Here is an 8,368-nt window from a genome sequence, read left to right as displayed (position 1 = left end):
TAAATAATAAAAAAGTGCAGCAAGGTATTTTTGGGTTTTTGGAATAATAGATCAGAAAATAAAAGCAAATAAAAATAGATCTCAAAGGAAACCATGATAAAGAAGAGACCTGGGGGGCGTAGATTTCACTTGTGGGTTCTCTTGAGAAAAATAGCATATGGCAGTGAACAAATTACTGTTGGGCAATTGAAAGAACTTCAAATAATTATGAAGACATCCAGGCAATGGTAATTATGTAAGCATCACGTCCAAGGTTAGTAGACCGACTCCTGCCTGCATCTACTACTATTACTCAACACATCGACCGCTATCCAACATGCATCTAGTGTATTTAGTTCATGGAGAAATGGAGTAATGCAATAAGAACAATGACATGATGTAGACAAGATCTATACATGTAGGAATAGACCCCATCTTGTTATCCTTAATAGAAATGATACATACTTTTCATGTCCCCTTCTGTCACCGGGATTGAGCACCGTAAGATCTAACCCATCACAAAGCATCTCTTCCCATGGCAAGAAACAGCGATCTAGTCGGCCTAAGTAAACCAAAGATTCGAAGAAGAAATACGAGGCTATAAGTAATCATGCATATAAGAGAGTTCATCGGATCCCAACAAACACACAGCAAAAAGAGTTACATCAAATAGATCCTCATGAGACCATTGTATTGAGAATCAAAAGAGAGAGAGAGGAAGCCATCCAGCTACTAACTACGGACTCATAGGTCTACAATAAACTACTCACACATCATCGGAGAGGCACCAATGAGGATGATTAACCCCTCCATGATGGTGTCTAGATTGGATATGTGGTTTCTGGAACTTGCGGTGGCTGGAATTGTATTTCATCGACTCCACTAGGGTTTTTGGATTTTAGGGGTATTTATAGAGCAAAGAGGCGGTGCGGGAGGTGGCCGAGGTGGGCACATCCCACAAGGGCGCGCCTGGGCCACCATGCGCGCCCAGGTGGGTTGTGCTCCACTCGGAGCCCCCTTTGGTACTTATTTGGCCCAACAGGTGTCTTCTGGTCCAGAAAAAATGTCCAAGAAGTTTCGCTGCATTTGGACTCCATTTGGTATTGATGTTCTACGAAGTAAAAAACAAGCAAAAAACAGCAACTGGCATTGGGCACTATGTCAATAGGTTAGAACCAAAAAATGATATAAAGTTTCTATAAAATGATTGTAGAACATCCAAGATTGATAATATAACAGCATGGAACAATCAAAAATTATAGATAAGTTGGAGATGTATCAGCATCCCCAAGCTTAATTCAAGCTCGTCCTCGAGTAGGTAAATGATAAAAATAGAATTTTTGCTGTGGGATGTTGCCAATCATGTTCATCACATATTCTTTTCTTTTGTAGCATGGACATTTGTACTTTTATATGATTCAAAGCAATAATCTAGTTTTGACATTAAGATTTCAATACTCAAGCATATCAACAAGCAACCATGTCTTTCAAAATATCAACACTGAAGCAAGTTATCCCTATCCCATTATGCTCAATCATTGATCCATTCATGAAACACACTCGCATATTAGCTACACCGAATGCTCAAGTACAATCATAGTGCCCCTTAGTTGGTGCTTTAGAAGAGAAGATGGAGACTCAAATAAAAATTTGCATAAAGTAAAAAAGAAAGGCCCTTCGTAGAGGGAAGTAGGGATTTGCAGAGGTGTGCCAGAGCTCAAAGCGAAAAAGATAGAGATAAAACATTTTGGCTGGCATGCCTTTCCTGTCCACGAAAATGATCGAGTACTTCCCAATACTTTCCATGCTAGATATATAATAGGCAGTCCCCAAATAGAAAATAAATTTATTCCTTTTTCCACCATACTTTCACATTCCACGGCTAACCGAATCCATGCGTGTCGTCCATACCAACACTTTCCAAGGAATTTATTATTTGACAACATAAAGTAAATTCATTTTTCATTTCGGGACTTGGCATCCCTAATACCTTTGTCATACTCTTGTGCAATGACAAGTGAGTAAACACTCATCTTGAGAATAGCACATCTTGCATGGAAAAATATCAGCCACCCCCTACCATTTCATGAGCGGTACGAGCACACAAAAGGAAATTTATTTTGAATATTAGAGATGGCACATACAAATTTGCTTAGAACAGCAAAATAATACCGTATATAGGTAGGTATAGTGGACTCATATGGCAAAACTGGTTTAAGGATTTTGGATGCACAAGTAGTAATCCCACCTAGTACAAGTGAAGGCTAGCAAAAGATTGAGAAGCATCCAACCAAGAAACAAAAAATCTCATAAGCGAGCATTAAGCATAACTAACACCCAATAATGCACCACCAGTAGGATGTAATTTCATTGCATAACTATTGACTTTCGTGCTTGCATAGGAAATCACAAACCTAACATCAATATTCTTACTAAAGCAAAATTACTCATCAACATGACTCACATATCACTATTAGCATATCACAAAACTATTACAAATCATCAAGTTGATTTTTTCCAATGATCTTCATGAAAGTTTTTATTATATCCCTCTTGAATATCTATCACTTTGGGACTAATTGCATATGTTGCTTTGATAGCTCAAACAAATCTAAGTGAAGAACATGAGCATAAACATTTTCTTCTCTCAAAATAATATAAGTGAAGCATGAGAGAATTTCTTAAAAAAATACTAACTCTCAAATAAATCTAAGTGAAGCATGAGAGCATTTCTTAAAAAATATTAAAGCAAACCGTGCTCAAAAGGATATAAGTGAAGCACTAGAGCAATTCCATAGCTCAAAAAGATTTAAGTGAAGCACATAGAGCAATGCTAGCAAATCATAGCATAAATTTGGCTCTCTCAAATAGGGGTGTCAAGCAAGGATACTTGACTTAAACTAAAAAGCAAAATAAGCAGAGACTCATATAATACAAGACGCTCCAAGCAAAACTCATGATATGTGACGAATAAAAATATAGTTCCAAGTAAAATACCGATGGTCGTTGGAAGAAAGAAGGGATGCCACTAGGGGCATCCCCAAGCTTAGTTGCTTGCTTCTCTTTTAGATAATAGCTTGGGATGCCATGGGGCATTCCCAAGCTTAGGCTCTTCTTACTCCTTATTCCTTCATCCATCGTGATCTCACACAAAACTTGAAAACTTCAATCACACAAAACTCAACAAAACCTTCGTGAGACCCGTTAGTATAACAAAGCAAATCACTACTCTAAGTACTGTTGAAAACCTATTAATATTTTATTCTTGCATTATATATACTATATTACAACTTTACTATAGCGTACACCCTCCAATACAAACCATAGATTCATCAAAATAAGCACACAATGCAAAGAAAATAGAATCTGTCAAAAACAGAATAGTCTGTAGCAATCTGAAAACTTTGAATACTTCTGTAACTCCAAATATTCTGAAGAAATAGGACAACCTAGGAAATTTTTATATCAATCTTGCGAACAATAATCAGGATTTTATATCATTTCTGTGAATTTTCAAAATTGTTTTACTAGACGCAAAAGTTTATGTTTTTCAACAAGATCAAGTCAACTATCACCCAACATGATCCCAAAGGCTTTGCTTGGCACAAACACTAATTAAAACATGAAAAACACAATCATAACAGTATCATAATTGTGCAAACACTCAAAGACAGAAAACAAAATACAAAAATAAATTTTATTCATTGGGTTGCCTCCCAACAAGCGATACCGTTTTATGCCCCTAGCTAGGCATAAAGCAAAGATTCAAGTGTTGTCATCTTTATTTCTAGATCCATAAGATTCCCTCATGATTGATTCATATGGGGGCTTAATTCTTGTTCTAGGGAAGTGTTCCATGCCCTTTCTTAGTGGAAATTTAAATTTAATATGCCTTCTTTCATATCAATCACGACACCAATAGTATGTAAAAACGGTTTACCAAATATAGTTGGACAAGATGGATTGCAATCAATAGCAAGAACAATAAAATCTATAGGCACATAATTCCTATTTGCAAGAATAAGAACATCATTAATTCTTCTCAAAGGCCTTTTAATAGTAGAATCCTCCAAGTGCAAATTTAAAGAATCTTCGATATCGGTAAGATCAAGCACATCACATGGAGATTTCAGAATTGTAGAAACACTAGCACCAAAATCACATAAAGTGAAACACTCATAATTTTTAATCTTGAATTTAATGATGTGTTCCCATTCATCATGTAATTTTCTAGGAATTGAAATCTCTAATTCCAACTTTTCTTCCAAATCTTTCATCATAGCATCAATGATATGTTTAGTAAAAGTTTTATTTTGTTCATAAGCATGGGGTGAATTTATCATGGATTGAAACAAACAAATACAATCAATCAAAGAGCAATTATCATAATTAAAGTATTTGTAATCCAAAAGAGTGGGCACATCACTAGTTAAAGTTTTGACCTCTCCAAACCCACTTTTATCAATTTTCTCAACAAGATTTTCACCCTCCAATTTGTTGGGACGCCTTCTAGCTAAAGTTAACTCTTATTCACTCCATTTATCAATAATTCTAATTTTATTAAACAAGGAATCAATAGAAGTAACACCAATCACTTTAAGATCTTCATCACTTTTATGAAAGCAATCACTAGAAAACACTCTTTCTAAAAATTCTCTTTTAGCTCTAAGCTTAGCGGTTCATTTCTTACTTTCATCCATAGAAACATATAAAGCTTTAATTGATTCCTCAACCTTAGGCACAAAAATTTTCATCTTGAGATTTTCTACATCATGAGAAATTCTATCAATGCTTCTAGACAAATCATCAATCTTATTGAACTTTTCTTCTATCGTATTGTTGAAAACCTTTTGAGCATTGATAATTCTTTAATATTATTCTCAAGATCAGAGGTATTATTATTATTATTATTATTATTATTATTATTATTATTATTATTATTATTATTATTATAAGAAAAATTACCGTAGGAATTACCATAATTGTTAGAGGAAATCCCCAGAAAAGGTCTAGGATTAAAATTACCTCTATAAGCAATGTTATTAAAAAGATTGCGAAACAAAATTCACATCTACGGCATCACTATTTTGCTCAATCAAAGTAGACAAAGGCACATCATTAAGATCAATAGAGCACTTTTATTAGAAACAAACTTCATAAGAGCATCAGTTTTTTCACTCAAATAACTTATTTCCTCAACCGAATTAACATTTTTACTAGTAGGAGCTCTTTCGGTATGTCATTGTGAATAATTTGAAATAATATTATCAAGCCATTTAGTAGCTACACCCAAAGTAATTTCCATAAAAGTACCACCCGCGGCGGAATCTAAAAGATTTCTAGAAACAAAATTCAATCCCGCATAAAAAATGTGTACGATCATCCAAAGATTTAAACCATGAGTAGGACAATTTCTTAGCATCAATTTCATTCTTTCCCAAGATTGTGTGATGTTCATGCTCAAGTTGATTAAAATTCATGATTTATGTCCTAAGGGTTTTCACGGCCGGAAAATACTTAGTAATAAAAGCATCTTTGCACTTATCCCAATAATCGATACTATTGCGAGGTAGAGAAGAAAACCAAAAAAAATCCTGAGATGAGGCCAGCTGCCAGATCATGCACCAAGCGCCGCCTGATGTGCGTGTGTCCCTCAAGCGGTAGCGCAAGCGCGTGGACCGGGTCGCCCAAGAGGTCGTAGCTGCAAGACACCAAGACCGCACTGCCCACGCACGAGGCGTGCCCACGAACACCGCCGGTTCCCAGGCCTTCACTCGCGAGCTACGTTGAGTGGTTTGGCCAGTCAATTCCAAGCCAGAACTGCCCCGCACTACGACGGCATCCCCGACCCCACGGAGTTCCTCCAGCTCTACGTGCTGAGCATCGAGGCAGCGAACAGTGACGACAAGGTCATGGCAAACTGGTTTCCCATGGCCCTCAAGGATTGTGCCTGCTCCTGGCTCATGAACCTGCCCGGGTGTTCTATCTCTTCGAGGGATGAGCTGCGCAAGTGATACGGCTTGAACTACGTCGGTATTTCCCTAAAGAGGAAGGGATGATGCAGCACATCTATGGTAGGTATTTACCTCAGTGATGAGACCAAGGTTATCGAACCAGTAGGAGAACCATGCAACACTATGTAAACAGTACATGCACACAAAGAACAAATACTTGCAACCCGGCGTGTAAGAGGGGTTGTCAATCCCTCCCGGGTAAAAAGATAGATAAAATTGTAGTAGATTGGATAAATAGACCTCGCAAAAATGCGAAATAAAATAAATAATAAAAAAGTGCAGCAAGGTATTTTTGGGTTGTTGGAGTAATAGATCTGAAAATAAAAGCAAATAAAAATAGATATTGAAGGCAAATATGATAAAGAAGAGACCCGGGGGCCGTAGATTTCACTAGTGGCTTCTCTCGAGAAAAATAGCATACAGCGGGTAACAAATTACTGTTGGGCAATTGATAGAACTTCAAATAATTATGATGATATCCAAGCAGTGATCATTATGTAGGCATCACGTCCAAGATTAGTATATTGACTCCTGCCTGCATCTATTATTATTACTCCACACATCGACCACTATCCAGCTTGCATCTAGTGTATTAAGTTCATGGAAAACGGAGTACTGCAATAAGAACAATGACATGATGTAGACAAGATCTATTCATGTAGGAATAGACCCCATCTTGTTATCCTTAATAGCAGTGATACATACGTGTCATGTCCCCTTCTGTCACTGGGATTGAGCACCGTAAGATCGAACCCATCACAAAGCACCTCTTCCCATGGCAAGAAAAAACAATATAGTCAGGCTAACTAAACCAAAGATTCTAAGAAGAAATACGAGGCTATGAGTAATCATGCATATAAGAGATCAAAACTCAAATAACTTTCATGGATAAAATAGATCTGATCTCAAAGTTCATCAGATCCCAACAAACACACCGCAAAAAGAGTTACATCAAATAGGTCTCCAAGAGACCATTGTATTGAGAATAAAAAGAGATACAGGAACCCATCTAGCTACTAACTACGAACCCGTAGGTCTACAATAAACTACTCATGCATCATCGGAGAGGCACCAATGAGGATGATGAACCCCTCCATGATGGTGTCTAGATTGGATCTATGGTTTCTGGAACTTGCGGCGGCTAGAATTGTGTTTCATCGACTCCCCAAGGGTTTTTGGATTTTCAGGGTATTTATAGAGCAAAGAGGCAGTGCGGGAGGCGGCCGAGGTGGGCACAACCCACCAACGCACGCATGGGCCCCCAGGCGCGCCCAGGGGGGTTGTGCTCCCCTCGGAGCCCCCTTTGGTACTTCTTTAGCCCAACAGGTTTCTTCTGGTCCAGAAAAAATCTCCAAAAAGTTTTGCTGCATTTGGACTTTGTTTGGTATTTATTTTCTACGATGTAAAAAATAAGCAAAAAACAACAACTCGCACTGGGCACTATGTCAATAGGTTAGTCCCAAAAAATGATATAAAGTTGCTATAAAATGATTGTAAAACAATAAAAAATTATAGATACGTTGGAGACGTATCAGCAAGCAGTTCATCGCCAACTTCTAGGGCACTCACGACCGTGACATACGTCACCATCAACAACCTACGGCGTGTGAAGCAACGCCCTGGCGAGACCCTCCGCAAGTACATTCAGCGGTTCACCCAGGTGCGCCACAAGATCCCAAAGGCCTTCGATGAAGCCATCATCTCGGCGTTCACCAATGGCGTCATGGATGTCAGGATGTGTGAAAAGCTCGCCATGAATGACAACCTGAGCTCAGTGCTAGAACTATTCAACATGGCCGACAAGTGCACCAGGGTGGAGCAAGGTCGCCTCTTCCTCCTCAACAACCCGGACACCGAGCCAGATGACAAGAAGGCAAAAGCCAAGGAAGTGAAGCGCAAGGGCCCTGCTGTGCTGGTGGCAGAGCCTGAACAGAAGCGCGGTCGTGACCACGATGAGGTTGTCAATGATGGACGGCTGTTTTGCGTCTACCACAACATGTGCATCCACAACACCGACAACTGCCAGGAGCTCAAGGCACTCCGCGGTGAGCGCTTGGGGCGTTGCCCCGACCGCCACGATCGTGCCTTCAGCCATGGAGGCGGTCGTGGTGGAGGAAGATGGGACAACCGCAACCCATGCCAGGGTTGGTGCGACCAGCCTTATGAGGGTGGCTGGCACGATCAGCCTCGTGATGGCGCCTGGCACGATCATCCTCGTGAGGCACGCCCTCGGGACAACGCATCCCTTCCTCCGCTACCGCCGCCACCCAGGAGAAACGACAACAAACAGTAGGATGAGGGGGATGGGGGCTACCAAGAGCCTCGCGCGGTAGCCTACATCCTCGGCAGAGCCCAGACTCCTGTGTCCAACCACC

Source organism: Triticum dicoccoides, chromosome 2B, assembly GCF_002162155.2.
Source record: "Triticum dicoccoides isolate Atlit2015 ecotype Zavitan chromosome 2B, WEW_v2.0, whole genome shotgun sequence".
Taxonomy (NCBI): domain Eukaryota; kingdom Viridiplantae; phylum Streptophyta; class Magnoliopsida; order Poales; family Poaceae; genus Triticum; species Triticum dicoccoides.
This window is presented reverse-complemented; position numbering follows the sequence as displayed.